The 27,944-nt window shown below is 38.2% G+C and overlaps 1 protein-coding gene and 1 long non-coding RNA gene across 2 annotated transcripts in view; one reads left to right on the top strand and one right to left on the bottom strand.

Annotated features, from left to right (window-relative positions):
• The first annotated feature begins 208 nt into the window (after window positions 1-208).
• The window catches only part of NEXMIF (neurite extension and migration factor), a 132,172-nt gene continuing 104,436 nt past the window's right edge, over window positions 209-27,944 (top strand). Inside the window, exon 1 of the mRNA XM_079123012.1 lies at window positions 209-728. The gene's annotated coding sequence lies outside the window, so the exon portion shown is untranslated. The remainder of the gene's footprint in view (window positions 729-27,944) is intronic.
• The window catches only part of LOC306650812, a 183,615-nt gene continuing 171,404 nt past the window's right edge, over window positions 15,734-27,944 (bottom strand). Inside the window, exons 3-4 of the long non-coding RNA XR_013761038.1 lie at window positions 17,531-17,573; window positions 15,734-17,405 (exon numbers count right to left, since the gene is read on the bottom strand). This is a non-coding gene — a long non-coding RNA (uncharacterized lncRNA). The remainder of the gene's footprint in view (window positions 17,406-17,530; window positions 17,574-27,944) is intronic.

The raw sequence follows: 27,944 nt of genomic DNA on the forward strand, positions 1-27,944 counted from the left end.
GGGCAGAGGCAGCTCTGGGAGAAGAGGGGATCAGGCAGCGCCCGCAGAGGCTCTGAGAAAAGCGGCAGAGGGAGGAGAAGGGGGAGGAGGAAGAGGAGGAGGAGGAGGAGGAGGAGGAGGAGGAGGAGGAGGGAGGAGGGGGGCCGAGGCAGGGGGAGAACCCGAGAAGGAAAACCAGTAGCATCAGCAGCAGCAGCCGCCGCCACCACCACAGCAGTAGCAGTAGCGGCAGTAGCAGCATTTAGTAATAGCTTTAACAGTGATAGCGGCAGTAGCAGCCGCCCTCCTTCTCTCTCGCTCTTGCGGACGGCCGCAGCCACCGCACAGAGCGGGCTCCCAGAGCCGCGCTCGCACCCCGCTCGCGAGGTAGCCCCGGCCGGAGCAAGCAGTGGTGCAGGCGAAGCGCGGACCTTGCGAGCAGCCGGGCGGCAGCTGAGGCTCTGAGTTTCAGAGCCCGAGCCCGACAGCTCTGACTCCATCTAGCACCGCGGCGGCGGTGAAACCTGAGGGAACAAGCGAGCGAGGGAGAGAGGCGCGTCCACCTGGCGGGCCCGGCGCATGGAGCTGAGGCAGAGGAGGCGGCGACGGCGGCAGCAGTAGCAGTAGCAGCGGCGGCAGCTCAAACAGCTGCGGCGACGGTGGCAGCCCAGCCTTGACTGGCCGCGCCAGCTCCAGTGCCTGCTTCCTGAGCCCGCCAGCGACGTGTGCCTCGGGAGTCGGCCTGTGAGGTGAGTATGAGCGCTGCCATCCAGCCCCCTGGCCTTATCGCCGGCTCCCCGGCCGGCTCTGGGTGGTGGCGGCAGGGGTGGAACGAATTGGGGGAAGCCGAGCAAGAGGAGGAAGGGAAAACAGAAGGGAGGACGTCAGTGTGCGAATGGCGTGCATGTGTGTATCTGTGTACAAGGGAGAGAGGCCGCGAGGGCCAGAGATCCCGGCTCGCCCTGACAGGCACTGCAATCTAGGAAAGGCCTCTGTGCTTGCGCCAGGGGGGAGGGGAAGCAAGCGGGCCGGAGCCGCCGCGCTCACACGCATACAGCAGGGCAGCGGGAACCAGCAGAGTACTGCCTCCTTTCGGGTTGGTGCCTGGGAGAGACTGGTCAGAGGATGGGGCACGGGATGGGGCACCTGCACCGCAGGCTTCGGCGCGAGCGGGAAAACCCACGCGGCTGCCGTGGCTGGCGCCCTGGCCAAAACCGCAAAGGTGCGAAGCCGCGTCGCCGGCACCTCCCCGGCCCGCGGCTCCCCCGCGCGCTGGGCGGCTGTGGCAACCACAGAGTGCCCCAGAGCATGCACCACCCAGCCTGGGGCCACTGGTGGGTATAAGTCAGGGCCCGACTGAGCCTCGCCCAGCTTGTCACCTCTGCGGAAATTGGCCCGCGGCCCCTTCCCGCTCTCGGAAGCGGTCGAATTGACGCCTTCCTGCATGGCTTCTGGCGCTTCTCTCTGCCGCGCCCAGAGGCACACGTCCCCTCAATCCTGTACACCCGTGGGGCGGGGAGACCGAGGAGCGGGGCCCCACTCCGGCAAAGTGTGGAAACCGCGCCGCTGAGTTGGCGCCGTTCAGCTGAGGAATCCAGTGGTTTCAGCATGACTGCTTCTGTCTGTCTGATTCGTGAGGGACCGAATCACCCGCGCAAGGTTTTCTGTCTTTTTCAAAGTTAAAAAAAAAAAAAAATTGGCATCCCCATTTCGACACCCGCACTCTTGATTTTGTAGAGCTTCTGGTTGCATTTTGGAATAAGTGGGTCTCATATTTTGCTTCTGGGTTTTGGCTCCCAGCATATTGTTGAATTCTGTGCACAGCAGTACACTTAGCTATGTGGCCTTTTTCTAACGTTCCATTTTCTAGACTGTTATCTTGAAAAGACATGATTTGTGGGTAGGGCTGGCAGGGCTGTTTTAAAAAGCATGTAAAGCTCTTCAGCGCCGGGATTTGGAATTTTCAGTTGTTTTAGGTAGAGAGCAGAGTGTGCTGACAGTTCCCGGAATATTTTGCTTGGTGAGAGAAGGTGCTCCGATGATCTTCTCTGAACTACTGGAGACAATTCGGGTTTGGGGGAGTGAATCTCCCTTACATCTTTTACACATGGGTGACATATGAACAAACGTTTTATTTACAGCAGTGACGTTCTCAAGGCTGAGGAGAATTTACACTTATTGAAAATATATTTTTAGAAGGGAACAAAAAAGCCCTAAGTAACTGTCATTTTACATATTAACTGGGAAACCGGCTAATCAAATAAAACTGGCTGAGTGTCTGAAACTCTATCCCAGTGAAATATGTGGCTGTGAATATAATTAACCATCTGTCTAGTGAGCAATTTAAATTTGGGCTGGTACATTTTTATTACAGTGTCTAATTTCTGGAAGACTTGTACATTTTACCCAGCAGTAACAACAAAAACGTATTTGCTTACTAGGTCAAAAATTTTATTTGTATGGTGGTGGGATTTCCCTCCCACCCCACCCTCATATCTTTCCTAGTCCCCACACTCCTTGACCTAGGAGGTCAGAATGAGCCTCTTGTTTTTGCAAATGGCATGTACAACAGAGAACCCAAACCATCCCTGGCAGCTAGTGATTAGATTTTTGTTTCTTAGAAATACTTTCCAATATTCCTTCTTCCACAGAACCTAGATAGATTGCATGTATTTGAGTTAAAAAGATATAATTTTATGCACATGTGTTAAGATGGGGTAGGGTGATTCAATGAAATTTGTAAGACTTGAAATTTGACTCCATCTACCTAATTCTCTTCCTGGTTCTCCCCTAGCTGTTCTAACTGCTCTGCATTCTCCCAGACATACACTCAAATAATCACACCCTTTTGTCCTTTTAGTCAGTTTTTCACATTCAGATCTGTGCTTTTAACAATATATCAAGAAACTGATTGAAAATCCAAAGTATAAAATACCATAACATAAAAGGACATTGTGTATATTTTTAAATTTTTCCCTATAGTATGATTTTAATCTGAAAGTTATTACTAGGAAAAAAAGGGAATAGAGTTTGTTGGGGGGAAGATTAGATTTCACAGATTCCCACCAAATAGCTATTGTTAACACGATTAAAATTAAACATGGATTGTTCAATAGGCTAGAGAAAGTCATTTAAAAAATACTTTTAAAACAAATATTTGTCTAAATTACAGCTCTGATAAATGGGTAACAATTATGTAAGCACATGGCAGAATTTGACATATGTCAAGTCTGTTAAATAAATCAACCTGTTCAATGAATAAATCTTCGATGCATCAGTGCTTTTTAACACACACACACACACACACACACACACAAACCTATAACACCCTGTTGCCCAAGTAAAACAACTGAAAAACAGTGCCGCTTTCTGTTTTACTCAGAGTCTGTCTCTCTTCCCTCTTTTTCTTTTTTCCACAATCTTCTGACTACCTGTAGGCTTCTCAGAGAGCAGAGAGAATTAAAGGTGTGGTGGTGTCACCCGTATTTAGGAGTGGGGAGAAGAAAAATGAGAAAAGCAGTAAGTGCTGGATTTAAAACACTCAAAAGATGTGCTCATGAATCCCTGACACAATCACTGTGGAGGTCCTGGTCTCACTGAAGTATTTGCTTAGGGGAGGGACTGGCTTAACCAAAGAAGCATTGATTGCAGTTCCTCTGTTCCTAAGTTCAGTTCTAGTGAATTTTTTTCATCTGTAAATCCTTTAGTAAGGGGAGAAGAGAAGATTGTAGTTGGCCTTTGACTCTGTTATATTATATTTAAACTTATTTATTTGGTAGCACAGACATGATTTAAGTGTTCCTGCTCACAGTAAACAAAAGGAGAGAAGGATCAAAGTCGGTGGTGGGTGATAGGGAAGGGGAATGACTCAGAGGAGTAGGTCATTTTGGTTTCCTTGTTTTTCCCACATAAAGATTTCAGATTTGGATATTTTAATTTTTAATTTTATAGTGTGTTTTTAATTCATCTGAAAAAATTGTCTACCAGCTCCCTCATTGATAGTTTCTCAAACAGCACTTTTTGAAACTGAAGGTCATAGGGTTTGGCATGAAGAACTTGGGTTCTCCAGGACTGCTTGAAAACAAAACAAAGAGCACTGGACAAGACTGGTTCACTTGGGGCTACCTTTAACTCCACACTTTTTCTGTTGTCAAGAAAATTTCTTTTTAGGCAGAGGTGAACATGCCAATGTTCTCAAACAATACTGGCCTTTTGCAGCAGTAAGTGCTTCACAACCTAGGGAAATCTGGTCTGGGTGTGGTCAGTCTGAGTGTGGAGGGTTGGGGAAACTGCTTTTAGTGATGGTACAACCTGTTCTATGCCAGCCCATGTAGGAGTGAGGACCTTCTTTGTCTCTCTTCCCTCCAATCTGTCATTACCCACATGATTCATAGGCTTCTGCTAAGGGGGCCTCTTTCTTTAGATAAGTGCTTTGATCAGACGTTTTTTTCCCTGCCATGTATGCTAGTAGAAAAGAAACTGATATCTTAAAATCAACTTCTATACACACAATTATTATTTTTTCCAAAGAGCACTTCAATATGTCATCTTATCCATTCCCAGTGAAATGATTTTGAGATAAACAATTACCCACGGTTTTCTCAAGTGCTGCTGGACCCCATTTAATAATTTTAGCTTCTCCCTCAGTAGCCCTTTTCATATGTTGTGCAACTAGCATAACCAAAAAGCAGCTCCTGATATTTTCCCTGAGAAGATTTGGAGACTCGAGACCAAAGTTATACCTTGACACTGAATGCTGAAGCAGTGCTGAACAATCCTCCATCAAGAAAAGAAATTCATTCATTTCATCTGGGGGAAGTTAAAGCATATCCTCTATGGGGGAACTATAAGACCAAATGTTATGGTTTATACCTGTTGTTCTGACATACTATTTCTCTCTCAAAATGTCCCAATTTTGGGAGGAAAATCTATGATCGCTTTAACTCTAAGCCACCTTTGAAAGAAACTGTTTCCTGATTTGAGGAGATGGTTATATTTGCAAAACTTGGTGGGACAATGAGTTTTGGAGATATAATAGTCCATTAACCTGATTCGACCTATCATTTTCCTAACTAATAGGTCTTTCTTGAGAAGAACTGCAGAAATGATTCAGGTTTTATGCTCTATGAATTGGATTGTTGGATCCAAAGACATTCCTCAAAAATACACGGTGTTTTCACATATACATGCATAAAAAGAGGTCCTATCTGCACTCGGGAGAGTGACTGTTCTTACTGTCATGAAAGACTGGCAAGAGGTAGTAAGCTTAAAGTTTATCAAGAAAAACTTAAGTTTAGAAAGAACATCCTGAGCACTGTAGTTGTGAGAAAAAAGGGTACAGTATAGTATTAAGAGAAATATGAATTCTTTTCAAAATATGTTTGAAAAGTGGATGGACAGCTCTCTGTTTGCACAGGGTCCTGCCTTCTCTCTATATGGCTTCCTTTTGTCCTTTCTGTAATAAACAGGATGCTCTTTTAAACTGTCTCTGTGTCCTAAGTATCTGTGATTGGCTTTCATTGATCTAGGGCAGGAGTAAATGAAACTACCACCCACAGGCCAAATCTGGCTTTCCGTAGAAACAGATATAATGCAGACAAGAAGAAAACATGAAGTCAGTCAGAGCTGATTTTGAAAATGTTTTCAAGCTTTCTTTGAACTTTCTGTAATTCAGTGTTAAAATCAGTCTGCATTTCATGACCATACATTAATTAATACTTAGGGTTTGGGAGACCTTCCAGAACCTGGTGGAGTGGCAGGAGGATGAACCTAAAAAGTGAAGTTCATAAATGAAATCATTTATTTGAATCAATATGTCAATAGTTTTTTTTCTTGCCTATGCAGTTACCTAAATTCTGTGATACTACTAAATTCTGCCCTCCTTCCCAATATTTGCCACGTTATTCTGGGCACACATGTGATTTATTAACCCAGTGACAAGTTCTCAGTGACTTGCTTGAACAGAAACCCAGTGTCTCTTTCGTTACTAAACAACTGGAACACATTGAAGATATGTTGCTTTACTGGGTAGGGAAATAGAAAAAGAGGGCTATCACTGTCTAATCCAGTGGCTCCTAACCTTGGCATGAACCCCTGTGAAAATATGATGACTGACTAGGATACTCTCTTCAGAATAGGGCATATTTACATATATAACATTTGCATACATTTTCAGGAAGTCCAACCATGCACTGTGAATTAAAAGCCTCTGAACTAGCCTGTCCCCAGTTGTTACAAAATTCCTGTTGCATGGCTATCATGGTCACAGTAACTTGAAATGGAAACTATGAAAATGACTCTCTGAAAAAAGCATGTTATTAGTATACTTATGATCCACAGCCCTCAGCTACTGTTACAAGCATTTTCTGATTAGGCTTCACGGGCATTTTTATTATGAAAAAGAGCCACTTAGTACTCACTTGGTACTCCTGTGGACATTACTGTTCTCACCAAAAATAAGTTGGCTGTTTTCCCAAAAGTCCTTGATTTTCCAACTTTCAGATTCTTAAAATTGCTTGATCAGCTTTTACCCTCCACAAGTTAATCATTAATACATAGAATATATTCCATAAAAGCTCATTCATACTCACCTGCTCTTACCTTTCTCTTTTTCATGTCTTGCTATCTCCATTATATTTCTCTTATCCAAGGGACTGACAAAATTAGTGAACTCTTTACAGCACCAATTGTTAGGTATAGTGATGCGGTCAGAGAGGGAAGTAATGTCCAGATATCTTCATGTGGACCTTTGGGACTAATGGATCTTTTCTAGTATTAGCCATATTGTAGAGAGTTAATAGATTTCATTCCTGAGCTCTATTATCGTATGTTAAATGCAAAGCTCTGTAAGCTCTGCAAACATGAATATATGCCACATATATGCCTTACAGTTTTGCATGATAGTAATACATGGTATTCCTATCCACAAGTAAATGTTTGTTGCTTCTTGTCTTAGCAGTTTGGACTATTGTAAAATATGAGGGTTAATAGAATTCTGTGACTGGATGGGTCTATTAATTATCATTTATACTTCGATTCAGCAACATTGAGTGTCTAGTATGTGCTAAGCACTGGGATACTGGGGAAAAAAACAATAAAATGAATTGTCTGTTTTATAGGGAATTAACTCCATTCCTTGCTGGTTTTTTTTACCATCTGAATTTACCCTTTTTCTAATTCAGTACATTTTCTATTGTTTCTATATTCTACCCCTTGGAAAATAAGTACAGATGCCTGGTTTTCCTAACACAGCAGGAAATTCCTCAGCAAATAGGTGTTCTCTAGTTGGATTGAGACAAGATTTCTACCCTTCTGGCACATATGCTTCTGTTCTTAAACCTTCTTTGACTGAGCAGGCCCCATTTAATAGGGAGTAATGTGTTTCTTTCCCCAGTAATTCTAAGGGAAGATTTTTATCACAGTTATCATTGATGATGTAGAATTGCAAATAGCATTAACTATGATATATTGATGGTTGCCTTAAGATTATAGTACAGAGTTACTGACTTCTGACTAATGAATTGAATGTACTCTGCAGAAGCCAGTTGTACATCTGGTGACTGTGTTGGTTTTCTACTATGCATCTGTAACAAACAACCAAAAACTTAGTGTTTTAATACAGCATAAATTTATTATTCTGTGGTTCTGTATGTCAGAAGTTAAGTGTTTGAACTAGGTTTCTCTGGGCTAAAAATCAAGATATGTAAAGGGCTGCATTCCTCTGGAGGCTCTGGGAGAAGACTCAGTTCCCTTGCCTTTTCTAGCTCAAAGAAGGTACCTGCATTTCTTGGCTCATAGCCACCTTCCATAGTCAGAGCCTATAAAGGAAGCTTGGTTCCTCACATTGCATCACTTCAATTTGTTACATTTTCTTCCCTGACTCTCACTCTTATACCTCCCTTTTCCACTTACAAAGACTCCTGTAATTATACTGTATCTGCCTGGATGGCTAATCTCCCCATATCAGGTTTAGTTGACTTACAACCGCAATTCCTTACGTGCCATGTGACTGACATGTTCACAGGTACTGGGAGTAGGATGTGGACATTTTTGGAAGGCTAGTAGTCTGCTTACCACAGTTACTTGATTTTTTTCTACATTTATTTTGAAATAATGATAAATTCATAGGAAGTTGCATGGAAAAAAGTCTTGCATACCATTCACCCAGTTCCCCCAATAGTTACTACTTGTGTAACTATAGTATAATATCAAAACCATGAACTTGACATCAGAACAATAGGTGTGTGAAGTTCTATTTTTATCACGTGTATTTTGTGTAACTACAATCACAATCAAGATAAAGTACTATTCTGTAATCACAAGATGATTAATACACAATATATGCATGTATGGAAATGTGAAACCTTTACCATTAATTTATTAATAAAAGAAGAGATCTCTCTTATGTTACTCCATTATATTCCTTTTTGTGTGATACTGGGGACGAAACTTTATAGTTTCACTCACCCTCACTCCTCACTATCCCAAACCCCTGCAATCACTAATCTGTTTTCCATATCTATAGTTTCAACATTTCAAAAGTATTATATAAATGGAGTCATAGAGATGTGAACATTTGAGGTTGGCTTTTTTTCAATTTTTATAATGCCCTTGAGATCCATTCAAGTTGTTTTGTATCTAAATAATTCATTCTTACTGAGCAATATTCCATAGTATATCTGAATTTATAATTTGTTTAATCATTTACCTGTTGAGAAATGTTTTGGTCATCTCCAGTTTTTGGCTACACCTTCTGAGAACAGGTTTTTATGTGAACATAAGTTTTCATTTCTTTGGGAAAAATTCTCCAGAGTGTGATTGCTCATTTGTATATGTTTAACATATACAAATATATATATATATATTTATATTTATAAACATATAAATATATGTTTAGTTTTAAACTAAAAATTATTTTCCAGAGTGTCCATATGTAACTTGTTTTAGTCTAGTAGTATCAACATTTTATCTAAGTAAATTATAGACACCTTACCTCTCTTAAGCCACTTTACCCTCCCCCATTTATAATTATCTTAAATATTTCCTCCACATGTGTTTAGAACTACATCAGACAGTGTAATGATTTTTGTTTCAACTGTCAAATTGAGAAAACCTACCTATCCTCTTCTGTTGCTCTTTCCTCCTTCCTGAGATTCCAGGATTCTTTCTTTTATATTTTGCTTTCTATTTAGAGACCTTATGTTAATTTTTAGTGCAGGTTTGCTAGGAATAAATTCTCTTAGTTTTCCTTCATCTGATAATTTCTTGATTTCCCCTTCATCCTTGAAGGATGTTTCACTAGATATGGGATTCCAGGTTGATAGTTCTTCTCTGAAAGTGCTTGAAAGATGTGCCATTTCTTTCTAGCTTCCATGGGTTCTGATGAGAAATCTGCTGTCATTTGAATTGTTTTCCCCTTGTAGGTAATGTGTCATTTCTCTCTTGATATTTTCATGATCTTCCCCCAACCTTAGTTTTCAGAAATTTAACTATGATTTGCCTTGCCATAAATTGCTTTAGGTTCACCTGCTTTTGCATAGACTTAGCTTCTTAAATCTGTAGGTTTATGCCATTTGCTACTTTGGGGACGTTTTCAATCACTATTGTTTCAAATACTTTTTCTGTCTCACCTTCTATTATTCCAGGCCTCCTCTGTTAAGAGGAAAGGTAGATCTTTTTTTAAGTCCTACGGGTCCCTGAGGCCCTGTTCATTTCTCCCAATCTTTTTTTCTCTGTCATTCATATTGGATGATTTTTGTACTTCTGTCTTCAAGTTAACTGATTATTTTCTCAGTTCTTTCCATTCTTCCATACAGAATATTTTGTTTGGGTTGTTGTATCATTTATAAAAATTTCTACTTGATTTGCCTATATATGCTGTATTTCTTTGCTGATACTTTCTACTTTTCATTTGTTTCAACAGTATTTGTCATTGATTATTGAAATATTTTTCTCATGATGGCTTTAAAATATTTTTTCTGGTAGTTCTAATAACTTCTTGATTTTGGCATCTGCTGATTGCCTGTATTCATTCATTTTGAGATCTTTCTGGTTCTTGGTATGGTGAGTGATTTTAAAATCATGTTTATAGTATACATTATACCATATATTATGAAACTTTGGATTTTACTTAAAGCTTCTGTTTAACTGACTTTCTCTGACTTTGCTCCAGCAGGGAAAGGGAGCCGCTATCTCAATACTGCTAAGGGGAAGTAAAAGTCCAAATTTCCCACTTGGCCTCCTTGACATCTGGAGGGCCAGGCTTCTCATTACTGCTGGATAGAGGTTGGAATTAAGCCATATTTCAAGAGTATAGTAGCCACATGTGGTTAATGGCTACTGTATTTGATGGATATAACATATATATTTGTATAACATATCTATCACTGTTCTAAAAAGATGGGTTTGGGGAAAGAGCAGTAAAGGAGTATAGTCTACAGGGATGAAGATTTGTGGCTAGATATGGCACCGGTAAGGTAAGACAAGGACCAAGTTTTTGGATCTGAGGTCCATAGATGGGGTGTGTTTCTAAAACATGAGGTACTATGGACTCTAAAGAAATATGGGCACAGGGAATTCATTTAGTCAGTATGCAGTAGAGTTGGCATCCATAGCATTAACCAAGTTTCTTTCTCTCATCCCTGACATGCTGCAGATTCTAGCACCACTTCATTTGGGTAGAGGAAATGTCTTTTCTATTGGGGGCAGTTTGTTTAATTCATAGGAACAAATTCTGCCTCAGTGACTAACCATTGATTGAGGAAATATTAACAGAAAGGAGTAGGCTATGAAAAGAGTATTCATTTGGACTGTAGAATCTAGGTTTACTTGGCATATTGATGGCTTGATGTTCTAATCCGTGAGGTTTCCAGTGTGCTTAGCCAGATGGGGGGTGTTTGTGAAAGAGCTCTGTCCTTCACAGAGCACTGTGTTGACTTGTTAGCACTTTTTTGTCCAAGGCCCAGAGAGTTAGTAGACCATGTTACACAGCTTCTTTGTACACTGGAATTGCTGTGGCCTTCTCAAGTCTCTTTTTGCTCAGACTAGTAAAGGTGTCTTCAATGTAGATTCAGTATTCTCAGTTTCCCCTTGGGGCAGGTCAGTTACATTTTCCCTTACTGGCTCTCTGTATTATTTGTGTGTACATCTATATGTGTATGATTTTATGGGCTGCCTGTGTACTGTTGCCTCTTGGCAAGGAAAGAGGTGTACCCAGTGTCTATTGAATATGTGTTGTATGATGGCATACATTGCCTTTTCCTGTAGGAAGTCCTATAGGTGCAAAGCTGTGGCCTTGGCATGTTAAGAGGTTTTATAAATGACATAGTCAAATTCATTTGGCCAAATAGGTGAAAAGAAGGAGAATTGTACTGTGCTATAGTGACTTTTTCAGATCTATGTGATTTGTCTTAAAACTTAAAAACACACACTCATTGTGAAAGAAGCAGTTTGGGAGTTAGGCTATAAAAAGAAAGCCATGCTTTATAACCCAAGGCCAAGGTATAAATTGTAAAATCCTAGACTGTGGATTACCCAGATTCTATTTGTATGTGTATGTGTGCCTGGCCTCATATTCAGATATAATGAATATAATATACTAGGAGCAACCAAAATTCTGGCTTGTTACTTTGTTTCTCAAGAAGACTCCAAATATATCACTTCATTTTTGCAGACCTGGAGATTGAACCCAAGCCCTGGTGCATGCTAGGACACCAGTTACTTCTGAAGACAGTGGTCATCAGTTGTGCTAAGGGTCCAAGTAGTCAGGATACTGGTGTATAGATTGGGGAAGAGGATCTAGAATCAACTTTCCTTGCCCTTGATCTTATCCTTTTCCTGTAAACCATTGTTTTTTGCCCTGTTTTAATAATGCCTTGGTAGGTTGGATTCAGCACCTGAAGGAAGGAAAAGTCCCAATTGTTTATTATATAAATAAAGTGTTGATGTCATAATATTATGACACCAGTGATTCTTGATTCATTAAGACCAGGTTACTACTAGCCACCCATTGAAAGATGCTGAAAAGGAGGTCAGTGGATTACTTCTCTTTGATTTTCACATCTAATGTTCTCCTCTCAGGTATGACTTTAATAACTTCTATCACTGAGTACCATTGGCTAGGAGAGCCCCCAAATAGATACAGTTAACACCAAGAAAGGAATTATTTTGTTTTCTGAAAATTCAGTTTATTAGATTTAAGAATCCACAAGCCTGCTTTAAACAACCAAGCTACATACTAGACAAGAGCACCCTCAGATTGCACTTTGAAATGAGAAGCTGTGTCAGCATAATATGGACTGAAGGGAAAAGTGTACTCCTAGGTATGCACTATATCTTGCCTTTTGACTGTCCTTTTGAACGTTAGTTTTTCTCTGATCTGTGTCTGGCTCAGATCCCACTCCCAATAGCTTTCTAGGAGGCCCTGCTCCATGTCATTCACTTGTAACACTGAAATGCTGAGTGTACCATGGCTTATGGTAGTAGTAACCACAATGGGTACCCAGAGGAGGATGCTGCAGTGGGACACTGTTCCCAAATACCCAGGTGGAGTGGGTGCTCAAGCAACTGAGACAGCCTGAGGTAAGAGAGTAAACAGTGAATGTCAGGGCAGAGAGGCCTATGGAGATTTCCGTCACGGAGATGGCCAGCTGAGAGAGACAGCAATATATTCAGTGGTTCTAAGGAAGTGAAAACCTATATTGCTTCTTCTTCATTCGGGAGACAGAGTTATATTAAAGGATCATAAGCATGAAGGTTGCTGATAGTACTACCTTATAATTCTATAGCCCCTCACTTCTAAAGTACTCAAAAGACTCCTGTGTTTTATTTATTCTTGTCATTGCAAACATCCTCATGGATTTAGGAAAAGTAATTATTGATGACCATGTAAGACGAGCTGCTTCCCTCTACCACAGGTCTCATAGTTTTCAAACTAAAGTGGAGACTAACTTTTTCCAGATGGGAGAATCAAGTTTCAGATACTTTAAAGCAAGTTGCCCAAAGCCGCACTGTGTATCAGGGACAAAGTAATGATTACAGGCCAGCCCTTGATTTCTTCCCTTTTATTCTCCTATCAGTGGTCTCTTTGAACAGTTAAGTAAGGGGGAGTCTTGCTTCCAAACATGTGAAGCATGTGCTTATCCATTGTATTGAACACATTGCCCTGCCTGACTACCTTCCCAGCCTACTCCCCCTCACTTATCAGGAGGGCCTTCAACCTTCCCCTTGACATTGCCCAGGATCCATATCTTGTTTGACTGCAGCTGTTTTTCTGGCATATTGTATGGTTTGATGCAAGGTCATTACTACCCTTAGAGAGCAAAGTCTGGAGCCAGCACTTCAGTTACATCAACCAAGAGAGACTGGGGCTCCTGTATGTGATATGAGGTCAGAACAGAAACACTCAAAATCATCCTATTATGAGGTGCCCTCAGAAAGCAAAGAGAGGGGCTGGGGATGTAGCTCAGTTGGTAGAGTGCTTGCCTCACAAGCACAAGGCCCTGGGTTCAATCCCCAGCACCACAAAAAAAAAAAAAAAAAAAAAGCAAAGAGAGTCTTTAGATTAGAGCTGGGGGAAAAAGAACTGACCAAAAAGGCCTTGGAGGGGGATGGTGGAACAGGATATAGAGAGTTGATAAAAAGTAAATGAATTCAATGATCAATCAATATACAGTGAATAGGCCAATATTTCTGCAGAGTTGGGGAGGGGTGATAAACATGATGTTTCTGAATGTGAAAGGGATTTAGCTTGGGAGAGAGTAGTAGGGGGAAATTAAAAGCTTTATCTTCAGCAGGTTTAGTTTTCATAGTAAGACTTATAGTTTAAAAGTGTTTTTAAGCTGAGTGCTGTGAAGGAGTAAATTTAGAGAACTATATTCGCCAGTATGATTCCTGGAAACCAGAAAGAATTTGGCTTAAGAAGGGATGGTAGAAGGTGATTTGTGGTGTATAACAACCGCCTTGGAAGCTGAGGTGAAAAATATGTCCCTGAAAGGCTAGTTAGATGGAGGAGATTCACTAGAAGTTTCTGTCCAGAGAAGATCAATGAAAGAGAGAGGCTTTTAAAACATAAGCCATGGATGGGTAAAAGTTGGAACACCCAGGAACTTCACTATTGTAAGATATCCATTATTAAATTTTTGGCTTATGGTGTAGAACAGGAATTTATTAAGTTGCTTTGGGGCAGAAATGTCCCAAGGCTTCTAGGGCCTCTATTTATATCTTATCTCAGTGATATCCTGTTTCTTTTTTTCTCTCTTGTTACTTTTTTCTCTTTTCTATCCTGAGTCTTAAGATTAAATTCATTTGTCATTTATTAAAATAATCCATGAGAACTGGAGATGTAGCTCAGAGGTAGAGCACTTGCTTAGCTCATGGAAGGCCCCAGTTTTAAAAAAATCTGTGAACATTTCACAAATACTGTAGAAAAGAAAAAAATCCAACCTTTTGCTTTTAAAAATTATGTTTTTGTTTTCAGTAACTAGAAAATATTGAGTAATGAAAAACAATACTGAGAATCAATAAAGTTACAAACATACTTGGATCTCTACTCAGAATTGACAAACTGTTAACATTTTGAACATAAAGTTTGCTTTAGATTTTTTTTCCAGTGGGAGAAGTGAAATATTACAGACAAGTTAAATTCGATCCCTGATCCCAATCTGATTCCTCTCCATCCATTCCGAGAGGCAAGCACTAAGATGAATTTAGTATCCATTATTCCATTTTATTTTTATACTTTTACACATATAGTTATATCCAAAATAATGTATATACCTGTTCTATGTGTTTTAAAATTTTTTAGATAAGTAATATCCTAATGTATGTGTCATTTTGCAACTAGATTATTTTCCCACTTCATATCTTGTTTGGGGGTTTATCCTATTTTTCTTTTTACATTCCCCTTTTCCACTCTAACTGTGCCCTAGAGCCAAAGACACATACATTAATTTTTCATGATACAAATAGTATGTCATCACATTATAGGAAAATACGGAAATTCAACTAATCGATGGATCTTAGGACCGGAGAGCTCAATGTACTACTCTAAACTCTAAAAGATGACAAAGGCAGGCTGGGGTTGTGGCTCAGTGGTACAGTGCTTGCCTTGCACATGTGAGGCACTGGGTTTGATGCTCAGCACTACATACAAGTAAATAAATAAAATAAGGTATAGTGTCCATGTACAACTAAGAATATTTTTTAAAAGATGGCAAAGGCTCTAGGAAGCTCAGCTGGCCCAGCGATTCTGGCTGTAAAGCATGGAAGAGCAAAATTAGAAGGGTCTCAAGGGACACCTCCTTCCCAGTCTCCTACTATGTTCATAAAGGAGTAAGCAGAAGCCCAGAGAAGGAAAACAACTTGACAAGAGCACACATCCATTTAATATTGTACTTGAGACTCTTGACTCTCTGTCCTGTACTTGAAACATTTTCAAGAAAAAAGAAGGAAGGAATCAAGGAAGGTTCTAAAACTATAGTATTCACTATAAAAATAATTCATTTTTTAAAAGTCCGGGAAATACATAAAAGTAAAAAAAATGAAGAAATTAAGGGCTGTTCATTTTTTAAATATTTTTATCTTCTGATCTTTTTTCTGTACAAGTTTTGTGTTTCTGATTATATCTTATCTTGTTTTTTTCCACTTAACATTATAATGTCATAATGCACATTTTTTTCAAAAGGCAGTTTTGTACATTGAAATCTTTCCAGTAAATATTTTTAAGGCACATGTTTACTATTTAGTCATTAAAATGATGTAGTAAGGGACTTTTGTAGAGATGGAAACAAAGATCTGTGGTATATTCCCCAGAAAGTTTGTTCCTGTCTTTGGTCAGAATTGGTTCAAACAAACCAATGACACCTATATAGACATTTTCAGGATTCCTGTTCACAAAGAATTCATTCAGAATGATTAGATTGCCCTCGAAAATGCTTGGTATCTGACCAAGGGATGACCTGTTAGACCTCTCCACCTCCAAGACAAGGGGCCCAACAGGACCCACTTCCAGAGCTGCATGACTCGGAGAAGCTGACCCTGAGGAAAAGATGGGGTATTTGGAGTGGGGTACATGAGGTGCTCAGTTTTTCCAGAGCCAGAGCACAAAAAGGATGACAATCATTAAAACTTCATTTAGTGCTTACAAAGAGGGGAGGCATCAACCCCAACAAAGCCATGCTACTTGTACTCCCCCCCACACAATTAAGATTGTTGTGAACAATTTTGGTTGCATTATTTAATTGTAACACATGCAAAACTGCATTCAAATGTTTAGTCTTTCTGGAGAAAGGGAGGTGATGGTTTTTTATTCTGGACAGTTAAATGTGTTTGGAAAAAATGAAGCACTGAGAGATTAAGCTACTTGCTCAAGGTCACACAGTGAAAATGTAGGATTCTGAAATTAAAAAGAAATAAATAAATAAATAAACAATGAAAGCACCATTATCCTTGGTCTTGGGTCTTGGAAAACTGGACCTTAGCCTGCTCAATCTCACCTGCACTTCTGCTTTAATCAGTTTAATTTGTTGCTAGCTTGCCCTTGCTGCCTTTGATTCTCTTTATATCAGCCAAATGTCAGTTTAAAGTAGTTGTTCCAAAATGCTTGGCAGTTTCAATTTTTCAGTTCCAGGTCCTATTCCTTTGCACAGGACTGGAAAGCCATGAGAGTCATACTAGCAGGGAGTTACATTTCTGCCCTAAACTCTCTTAGGGCTGGTTGTGTGTGTGTGTGTGTGTGTGTGTGTGTGTGTGTGTGTGTGTACATGCATGCACACCCACACAAGTCACTGGGGACTACAGAATTGGGAATGTTCATATTTCAAATTAAAATAAACAAATTCCTGTAGGGAAAAAAACCCTCTCTCCTGTCAAAAGATTTTCTGTTAATAGATACCTATTTCTGTAGTTCATTGAGGGTGCCTTTTGCTGGGAAATACAGTGTTCTTGCTTTGAGGTCATAGAAGCCAATGTTGGAACAGGTCCTAACTGTGTTTACCCCCTGATTGAAGTTTCAATTCAAAGAAGCTTTTCTCCACACCCCTTTACCTGCCTTCCAGCAAAGGCAGGCAAGTTAAAGCTGCCTTTGACAAGGAGTGGCTTTAAGCACTGCAGTATCATTTCCCCTTCAAACTGGGCAGACAATTTCCCAGAGGGAGCCTGAATCTTCTACACCTATCACAAGCTTTGGGAAGTGTGAAGTGGCACTGCATCTAATCTCTGAAGAATTTGCCTGCATACTGACCAGCTTGACTATGGGAAACTGCCATTTTTGCCTGTTTGAAGGTACCTGCCTAAACAGGCCTGTATGCCAGTGTGGAGAGTATGGGGGATGTTCACAACTGTCCTCAAAACCAAGGAGGGTGGCAAGCCCAGAAGTTCATTATTGGTCTGTTTACAGTGTCTCAGGTAAGTGAAGATTGCAGTCCTCCCTGGAAAAGAAAAGAGAGACAAGTTGGTATGGGGGGGTCTAGAAGAGTTGCAAGGGACCTCAGTCATAGATCAGCTAATTCAGTGCTTTGCAATCTTCCCATACCCTCCCAAACCCTTCAGTTACTTTTTCTCCCAAGGCCTGGTGCTTTGAAGAGCTTTGTTTTCTCCTAAAAAGACTGAATTTATGAGTTCAACCATAGAAATGAAAAGTTGTGCCCCATTTGTGTACAATGAATCAAAATGCAGCCTGTAAAAAAAATTAAAATTAAAAAAAGACTGAACTTTTTATAATAGCGTCTCTGTGTTCATATACACATACATACACATATACACATGATCATTGCTGATTGGCACAGATAACCAAAGCTATTGATCTTGGTTGCTCTAATTCCAGGGAAAAAGCAAAGGAACCTGATATTTAGTTAATGTGGGGCAACTATATGATACAGTGCTTTGTTTTCCATTTAAGTTTTGAAATTTGAAAGCGGCTCAAAGTTCTTCATTACCTTTTCCATTAAGATGACCAGGGACCTCAGGTTGGGTACTGCTTATCTAGTTAACTTCTCTTTCTTATTTTTGAGTCGGGAATTAAAGCTTTTGACCAAATAAAAAGTATTTCAGCTGGGATTAAAACTCACCCCAACAGGGGCCAGTTTACATCCTTTCACTTGGCTTTTGCGATGACAACCTCTGGCCTGTAACTTTGACTCATCTCTGATCAAATTTCAAAAACGTCCTGAAGAGGACTTTTGGCTGTGGTTTTTAATATACACTGAAGGTACACATGGTGATTTGGAACTGCCTTGAAATTTGAGACAAGCTCTCAGTTTCTGGGAGGGATGTTAAAGGAGTTGTATGAATTTATCTGAAGCTCAGTCATTCCTAGATAAAATATACTTAGATACTACTAAGTGTGAGATACTGTAGTTGGGAGGAGGGAAAGGGCAGAAGTAACAGTAGAGGAGTGGGTTAGTAAATTAACCCCCTTTCAGGGAAGTTATGTTTTATTAGAGATATACATGCATAGGATTATTTCTAAGGCAAGGCATCTGATAGTGCATGCCTCTGGGAGTTGTAAATTGCATTTGTAACACTTTGTTCCACAGAATTTCCTGGGACTAAAAGATATATAATGGGACAAGGTGAAGCAACAACTGCATTATTTCTATTTACTAGGAGAAGACAAGTGATGTAGGTTGTGTCTTACTTGTACTTTGTGCAAAAAGTCATTGGTGCTACCAGTAATTGAGAAATGCTCCCAGCCTAGAAATTTGCAGGTTTTGTCTATTAAACCTCACACTGATATCCTGGAAACAACCTGGGAGATCACCTAAACTATCTATATCTGACACATTAATTACTTTTGCAAGATTACCTTGCCTAGATATATCCATGGACAGGCAACTACATCCAAAGGTAATCCTTGCCAAAAAGCCTATGCTTTTTATTTTACTTTAAACTTCTTAACTGTGGTAAAATGCAAATAATATAAAGTAATATAAAATTTACCATCTTAACCATTTTTAATTGTACAGTTCAATAGAATAAGGACATTCATATTGTTGTGCAACTATCACCACCATTCATCTCCTGAACATTTTATCTTGCTATACTGAAACTCTGTACCCATTAAACAGCTCTCCAGTTCTCCCTCTCTGGATATCAACATTCTAAATTTCTATTTCTATGAAATTGGTGACTCCAGGTATATCATATAAGTGAAATCATATAGTATTTGTCTTTTCATAACTGGGTTATTTTACTTAGCATAATATCTTCTAGATTCATACATTTGTAGCATGTGTTTGAATTTTCTTCCTCTTTAAAGATGAATATATTGAATTGTGTATATATACATATATTGTGTATATATACATATATGTGTGTGAATATATATATTCATATATATATATGCCACATTCCGTTTATCCACTCATCTGTGAATAGACAGTTGGATTGCTTGGCTATTGTGAATAATGCTACTATGAACATGGGTGTTCAAATAATTCTTCAAGATCCTGCTTTCAATTTTTTAAATTTAGATCCCAAAATGGGATTTCTGAGTCACATACTGATTAAAATTTTAATTTGAAGCCTCCATTTTGTTTTCTGTAGTGTCTGTACATTTTACAATTCTATCAACAGTATACAAGAATTCCAAATTTTCTACATACTGGCCAACACTTGTAATTTTCTGGGGTTTTGTTGTTGCTGTTTTTATAATAACTATCCTAATAGATGTGAACTGATATCTCATTGTGGTTATGATTTGCATTGCTGAAATGATTAGCAATGTTGAGCATCCTTTCACATGCTTATCATTGGTTATTGGTATATCTCCTTTGAAGAATTATCTATTCAGGTCCTTTGCTTATTTTTGAAATCAAGTTGGATTTTTTTTTTTGTTATGGAGTTACAGGAGTACTTTATATATTCTGGATATTAATATTTTATCAAATATATGATTTGCAGATATTTTCTCTCATTCTGCATATTGCCTTTTCACATGTTCATAGTGTCCTTTAGTGCACAGAAGTGTTTGATTTTGATATACTCCAGTTTGTCTATTTTTTCTTTTGTTGCCTGTGGTTTTAGTATCATATCCAAGAAATCATTGTCAATTCAAGGTCACAAAACTTTTCCCCTATGCTTTCTTATAAGAATCTTATAGTTTTTTGCTCTCATGTTTAGATCTTTGATCAATTTTGAGTTATTTTTTCTATATGGTTTAAAGTAAGGGTCCAACTTCATTCTTTTGCATGTGGATATCCGGTTTCCTCAACTGAATTCATTGAAAAGACCATCCTTTTCATCATCCAATAGTCTTGGTACCCCTCTTGAAAATCATTTGACCAGATATGAGGGTTGTTTTATGGGCTGTCTATTCTATTGTCTACATGTATGTATTTATGCCAGTACCATACTGTTTTGATTACTGTAGCTTTGTAGTAAGTTTTCTTACTTTTTAAAATTCATTTTAATTAGTTATACATGAGAGTAGAATACATTTTGATACATCATATATAATGGAGTATAACTTCTTATTCTTCTGGTTATACATGATGTAGAATTCCACCAGTTGTATAGTTATATATGTACATAGGGTAGTAATGTCTGATTCATTCCACTATCCTTCTGACCCCCCCTTGCCCCCTCCCCTCCTTTTACTCCCCTCTACTTAATCTAAAGTAACTGTATCCTTTCCTAGCTCCAGCCCCCCACCACATTGTGTATTAGCATCCACATATCAGAGAAAACATTCGGCTTTTGGTTTTGGGGAATTGACTTATTTCACTTAGCATGATAGTCTCCAGCTCCATCCATTTACCAGAAAATACCATAATTTCATTCTTCTTTAAGGCTGAGTAGTATTTTGAAGTCAGAAAGTGTGAGATCTCCAACTCTTTTCTTCTTTATCAAAATTGTTCTTACTATTCAGGGTCCCTTGAGATGCCATATGAATTTTAGAATGAAGTTTTCTGTTTCTGCAGGAAATGTTATTGGATTTTTTTCATTTTTATTTTTAATTGACAAATAACAATCATATATATTTATGAGGTACAGAGTGTGATGTTTGAATATACGTATACACTATATAATGATTATGCTAATTAACATATCCATCACCTCACATACTTATCATTTTCTGTAGAGAGAACATTTAAAATCTATTCTTTTAGTAAGTTTGAAATATACAATGCATCATTACTAACTATTATCACCATGCTTTGCAATAGATCTTGAAAGCTTAGTCCTCCTGTCTATCTAAAATATTTTATCTTTTGGTCAAAATGTCCTATTCTTCCCCACCTCTCCTGACCTCTAGTAACCACCATTCTATTACCTACTTCTGTAAGTTCTACTTTTAAGGTTCCACATATAAGGGAAATCATGCAGTATTTGTCTTTCTGTGCCTGCCTTATTTCACTTAGCATCATAATATCTTCCAGGTTCTGCATTGTTGCAAATGACAGTTTCCTTTCTAAAGGCTGAATGGGACTCCATTCACATTGTACCACATTGTCATTATGCATTCATCTGTTGTTAGATATTTAGGTTGATTTCATATCTTGTGAATAATGCAATAAACATGAAAGTACAGACATCTCTTTGATGTATTTATTTCAGTTTGTTTGGATATATACCCAGAAATGGGATTGCTGGATTATATGGTAATTCTATTTTTAGCTTTTTGAAGAATATCCATACTGTTCTCCATAATGGCTGTACTTACTGACATTTCCAAAATAGTCCCAAGGGTTACCTTTTCTCCACATCCTTACCAACATTTGTTTTCTTTTTGATACCAGGTATGAAGTTATATCTCATTGTGGTTTTGAATTGCATCTCCTACATGATTAGTGATGTTGCACATTTTTTTATAAACATATTGGCCATTCATGTCTTTTTTAAAGAAATGTCTATTTAAATCATTTGCCTGTTTTTAATCAAATTATTTTTTCTTGTTATTGAGTCGTGTGAGTTCCTTATATATTTTGGATATTAACCACTTGTCAGATGTATATATACAAATATTTCTTCTCATTTTGTAGGGTGTTTCTTTACTCTGTTAGTAGTTTTCCTTTGCTGCACAGAAGCTTTTTAGTTTGATGCAATCCCAATTGTCTATTTTTGCAAAGTGCTTTTGGGATCCTTTCCAAGAAATTATTGCCCAGATCAATATCATGGAGATTTCCCCCTGTGTTTTCTTCTAGTGGTTTTACAGTTTCACGTCTCTAAACCATGTTAAGTTGATATTTTATATGGTGTGAGAGAAGGGTCTGGTTTCATTCTTCATATGGATATCCAGTTTCCTAGCACCATTTATTGAAGAGACTATCTTTTCCCTATTGTTTATTATTGACATCTTTATTAAAACATCAGTGGACCATGCCAGGCATAGTGGCACATGCCAGTAATACCACCAACTCAGGAGGCTGAGGCAAGAAGATTGCAAGTTCAAGGCCAGCCTCAGGAACTTAGTAAGACCCCATCTCAAAATAAAAAATAAAAAGAACTGGGGATGTAACTCAGTGGCAAAGAGCTCCTAGGTTCAATTAATACTACCAAAAAATAAAATCAATTGACCATAATATATGGGTTTATTTCTGGGCTTTTCTGTCTGGATGCATTAGTTAATGTGTCTTTTTAAAGTTAGTACCATACTCTTTTGATCACTACAGCTTTGTAAAATATTTTAAATCAGGTAATATGATACCTTCAGCTTTGTTCTTTTTGCTCAAAACTACTTTGACTAGTCAGGGTCTTTTATACTTCCATATGAGTTTTAGGATTTTTTCTATTTCTGGGGAAAATGTTACCGGAATTTGGATGAGGATAAGGAATCCTTTTTGCTTTAAGCAGTATGGACACTTTAACAACTTTATTTCTTTCAATCCATGAATATGAGAGATTTCTATTTGCATCTTCAATTCCTTTCATCAATGTTTCAGAGCTTTCAGTGTATAGAACTTTTATCTCCTTGGTTAAATTCATTTATAAGTATTTTACTCCTTTTGATGCTATTGTACTTGGGATTGTTTTCTTAATTTCTCTTTTGGTTAGTTTACTGTTAGTGTACAGAACACAACTAATTTTTGTATGTTGATTTTGTGTCCTGTAACTTTGTTAAATTTGTAGATCAATTCTAGTATTTTTCATGAAATCTTTTTAGAGTTTTGTGTGTACTGTATAAGATCATATCATCTGCAAACAGAAACATTTAACTTTTTTCTTTTCTTATTTGGATGCCTTTTTTCTTGCTAATTGCTGTAGCTAGGACTTTTAACACCATGTTAGAAACAAATGGCGAGAATGAGTATGTCTTATTCCTGATCTTAGAGGAAAAGCCTTCAACTTTTCACTTTCACTGTGATGTTAGCTGTGAGCTTGTCATCATTGGGTTTTTTACAGGGATTTCATCGAATCTCTAGGTCTCTTTGGGTGGTAGCAACATCTTAATGATATTGTTTTCCAGTCATGAATGTAGGCTATCTTTCTAATTATTGGTGTTTTCTTTAATTTCATTCATCAATATTGTATTTTTTCAGTGTACAAGATTTTCTCTTCCTTGGTTATATTTATTCTTAAGTATTGTGTTGTTTTTGATTTTACCATAAATGGAACTTTCCTTATTTTCATTTCTGGTTGTTCATTTTTAGCATATAGAAATGCAACTGATTTGGGAGTGTTGGTTTTGAATACTTCAACTTTGCTAAATTTATTTATTAGTTTTAACATTTTTGTGGAATCTTTTGGGCTTTATCTGTTTTTTAACTTAATTTTATCATAGTTTTAGATTTATAGCGTTATCGTGATATTAGAGTTCCCGAATACTGAACCTCTAGTTTCCTCTATTATTAACATCTTCAGCAGTTTGATAAATTTGTATAATTAACAAGCCAATATTGATATATTATAACTAAATAAAGTCTATACTTTGCTCATATTTACTCACTTTTCTCCTAATATCCTTTTTCTTTAACAGGATCCCTCTTAGGATACTACTGCATTTAGTCATTATGTCTCACTTGCCTCCTTTTGATTATGACAATTTCTCACGCTTTCTTTGTTTCTGATGACCTTGATAGTTTTGAGAATTAATGTCAGGTATTCTATAGAATGCACCTCAGTTGGAATTTTCCAGAAGTTCTTTCACAATTAGACTGGGGTAGTGTGTTTTGGGGAAGAAGACCACAGAGGTAAAGTGCCCCTCTCATCACATCATATCAAGGATACATACTATTAACATGACTTAACACTGTTGATGTTGACCATGATCATCTGACTGAGACATTGTTTTTCAGGCTTCTCCAGGGTAAAGGTACTTTTTTACCCATTTCCATAATGTAGTTTCTGGAAAGAATCACTTTGGACAGTGGGGAGTTTAAGAGTGGGGAGTTGTGTGTTGCCTCCTTGAGGATGGAATATCTACATGTGTTAACTGGAATTCTTGAGTACTGAAGATATGTCTATTCTTTCTTATTTGTTTGTTTGATCACTCATTTATATCAGTACGGATTCATGGAAATTTATTTTCAACTTTTGATTATATTCTAATACTATTTTACATATTGTTTCTCAGATTATTCCAGCTTTGGCCTTTGGGAGCTATTTCAGTTGATTCTTGTGTTCCTTTCACATATCTCTATCATTTGGGTTATTTTTTTTCTTTTGCGCTTGATTTTTATTCTGCCTTCTGCCATGAAAATAAGCTTACTCTCTTGCATGTGACAGCTCTTTGGATTTCCGAAAACAGTCATCATTATTCCTTTTAGTCCTACCCAGACTAAACATTTCTCACCCATTCTGTCAGATATTCCTCATGTGACAGACTTATTGACCTCTTATTCTCCTAGTTGCTTTCTTCTGAAAACATTCCATTTTGTTATTTATTTGAATTACCTCCTCTTTCTCTCCTGACTTTCCACAACAATTGTAAAGTTTGAGAAAAGTCAAAGGTTTTCTTCTTTTGAAAACTATTTGAGATGGTGCCTAGCACCCACACTGTGTCATTGAATGAATAATTAACCCCTAATTAGAATAAAGACCTCCAAGGAATTCAAGGAGAAATATAATGCTTCCATTTTGTGCAGAGATTAATGTTATGGAAACCTAATTTCATTGACCCTCTTAACCCCTTTGTGAGGTGGGTAGGACAGGTAAGTGGTATGCCCAGAAAACCAAGGGTGCTTTATCCGAAGTCACCATGTGAGTTAGACAGAACAGGGTTCTCTAACTTACTCTAGTAACTTTTATATTTTGTTTAAAAATTGTGTAGGCTAATATTTATTTGCCAGACTTTCAACCTTAATCAAAATTGCCAGTACATTTACTTGTAGGTTGAATATCACATAAGATATAACTCCTGATATGAGATGTGAAAGGAACTCTGAAATGCAAACATTTAAGAAATGTTTTTAAAACATCAAAATCATTTTTGTATGCTAGCAGATATCAATTGGTTGGTCAAGCCAGAACCTAGAAAGTATATGGTTAGCTTTGGGAATACAAGTGTGAACAGAACAAAAATGAATGTTTCCTAATTGTCCTTGCCTGCCACAGATATTAGGCAGCTAGCTTTGTGTCTTTTTCACCACTTATCAAATTCTAATGGGAAAGTGCTGAGGTGTGGCTAATCCCAAACAGTGTATAATCCCCAAATAATTTATACAGTAATATCCTGTCATACATACACAGCCCAGTGCCCCATTCCTGCTCTTCTATTTTGGAGGTTGCAGTGACTGCATTGGGAGATTTAGCAAATGGCACCAACTTTTATTCCTGGGCTCTCTGTGATCATTCACATACAGGGTAAGAAGTTTATAAAGCTTTGTCGCTTATTCCTTTACATATGGGTTACTACTGAGTTGGGGAGGAAAAAAGAGTTAGAAAACTTTTCCCCCTTACTAAATGACAACTCCCTCAATCTGAAAATGAGTTTATACAAACCAGAAATTGTGGTGCGTATACAGTATTTCAAATCACAACTCCTTGGGTTGCCGTACCTATAGAGTTTGCTGCCTTCAAGGAGTCATCAGTTGAAAAGAAACAGCCAACTGTCTATGGCGCCACCTACTGGCCAGGGTGGAATGAGAAAAGTCTTCTGAAATTTGATGGGTAAATGGGGAGGGCTAAATTTCAGAGCCAAAGGAGGAGGAATGGAGTATGGGATATAGAAAAAGAGGAGGGTAGAAAAGGGGCTGAAAAAGACCTTTAAACCTTGGTGACAGAGTAGGGAGAAATAAGTGGATTCAGACACTGTATCTACTTGGAAGGTGAGGGTTGTTGAGGAAGGGGAACAACTTTATATTAAATTTTATCTTTAATGGTTTATGCATCTCTGAGATGGAGGGTTGATAGGATAACCTGGGAAATATGACTAAATAGTTGGATATGTTATGGAGAAAGGAAGTGAGGCAGGTTTTTAATTATTTGAAACTGTACACTTTATTTCTTTGCTACCTGAAAGAGGTTCTGGGGTGAATTGAATGAGGAATGTGAATTCTGCTGACATAATTCTTTTTACTGGAGAAACACAAAGTCTTCTGGGAACTTGAACTTTTTACCCCCCAAAGCATTATTCATTAAAAATATGATTAATATGGGCCTTCTCTAGATATGTGTGTCTAAGTTAATGACAGAACATGTCAGTTGTGACTCAAGATCCAAATGACCCTAACTAACCTTAGTGGTCGGGTAGCTTTCCATAAAATTTAGGTGACTAGAATTTCTGCAAAGGGTCCAACGAGCCCAAGATGAGACTTTGAGGAAAAGCTTCCACACCATTCATAGGTATTATCTGATTATATGTCTTTGTGTGCTGAATATTTTAAAAATTTTCCAACTTTCCAGAATCCAGTGTTCCCATTTCTATCTTGAGTGCCATATCTCCACATGCTTTCATTTCTTTTTTTACCCCATGTTTGTTAAGTGCATAAAATTAATTATAATAATTTTAATGTGGCACAAAGATGAAATAGCTTGCTTAGCTCTGTCTTTAAGGCCAGAGATGTGATAGTCTACACAGTTCTAAACTCCCTCATTAGATGAACCCTTTAAGTGTTTTAAAAACCATGAGAGTGAAAAGCAAGAAAATGTTTAGATTTTCATTTGCTCTGGAACATGGAGACCAAGAACTAGGTGGCAAAGATAGACAATAAAAGAGAAGGAAAATAAAGTCAAGTTCCTTTTCTTTCTTGTACTTAGCTTCTTGAATGATGAAATAAAACATCCTCAATTTTTCTATTATCTTAAGTCATCTGCTTTGTGGATTATTCAGATTCTTGTTTCTTCATCTTTTAGCTATTCAATGTCACTTCTACCAAAGCATTGATATATTTTTCTGATTCTACTACAGAGCAGTCACAGGGCTTAGGCACACAGGGAGAAACATAAATTTATGGGGCAAAAAATCAGCCCATTTTCTAGCATTCTTTTTCCTTAAGACCTAGGTTAGCACCTTTATTTTTAAAAACAACTGTCTAGGTTCTCCTTCTTGACTACCTCCTCTCCCATACATAAATATTCTCTATCTCTCCTCTCTCCTCCCTCTTCAGCAAGTCTGGTGGACAGACTAGTCTGATGCCTCTGAAATACTCTAATTCTAGGAAAGACACTAAATTCTGCCTCTGACATTCCATTCCCCCTGTGGTTTTAATTAGGTGTAAATTCTCCTATGCTCGCTTTGAAACATGCCTCAGGATCTTAGGGAGATGGCAGGCAGATGGGGTATTAATGCAGGGTGATGTTTCTCACTTCACGGTGCCCATGCAACATTTATTGTCATTAAAATAGTGTCATTCAAATGAGGTGGCTGATGTTGGAAAATGAATGCAAAGTTGATCATTGTTCTGTGGATCTGAGCTTTGATGAAGAGGCTGAATTAGAGACAGTACTTCAACTCTGCTTATGCAATATGTATCTACGTATCCATCACTCAATAGTGAAACCCTTGAGACTCTGACAGTAGGACAAAGCCTCTAAGACTATATTAGGATTGTGGAGATAAAAATACCTGCCTCTCATGCTTACCAGGC

This window comes from Sciurus vulgaris (assembly GCF_902686455.1).
Source record: "Sciurus vulgaris genome assembly, chromosome: X".
Classification (NCBI taxonomy): Eukaryota; Metazoa; Chordata; class Mammalia; order Rodentia; family Sciuridae; genus Sciurus; species Sciurus vulgaris.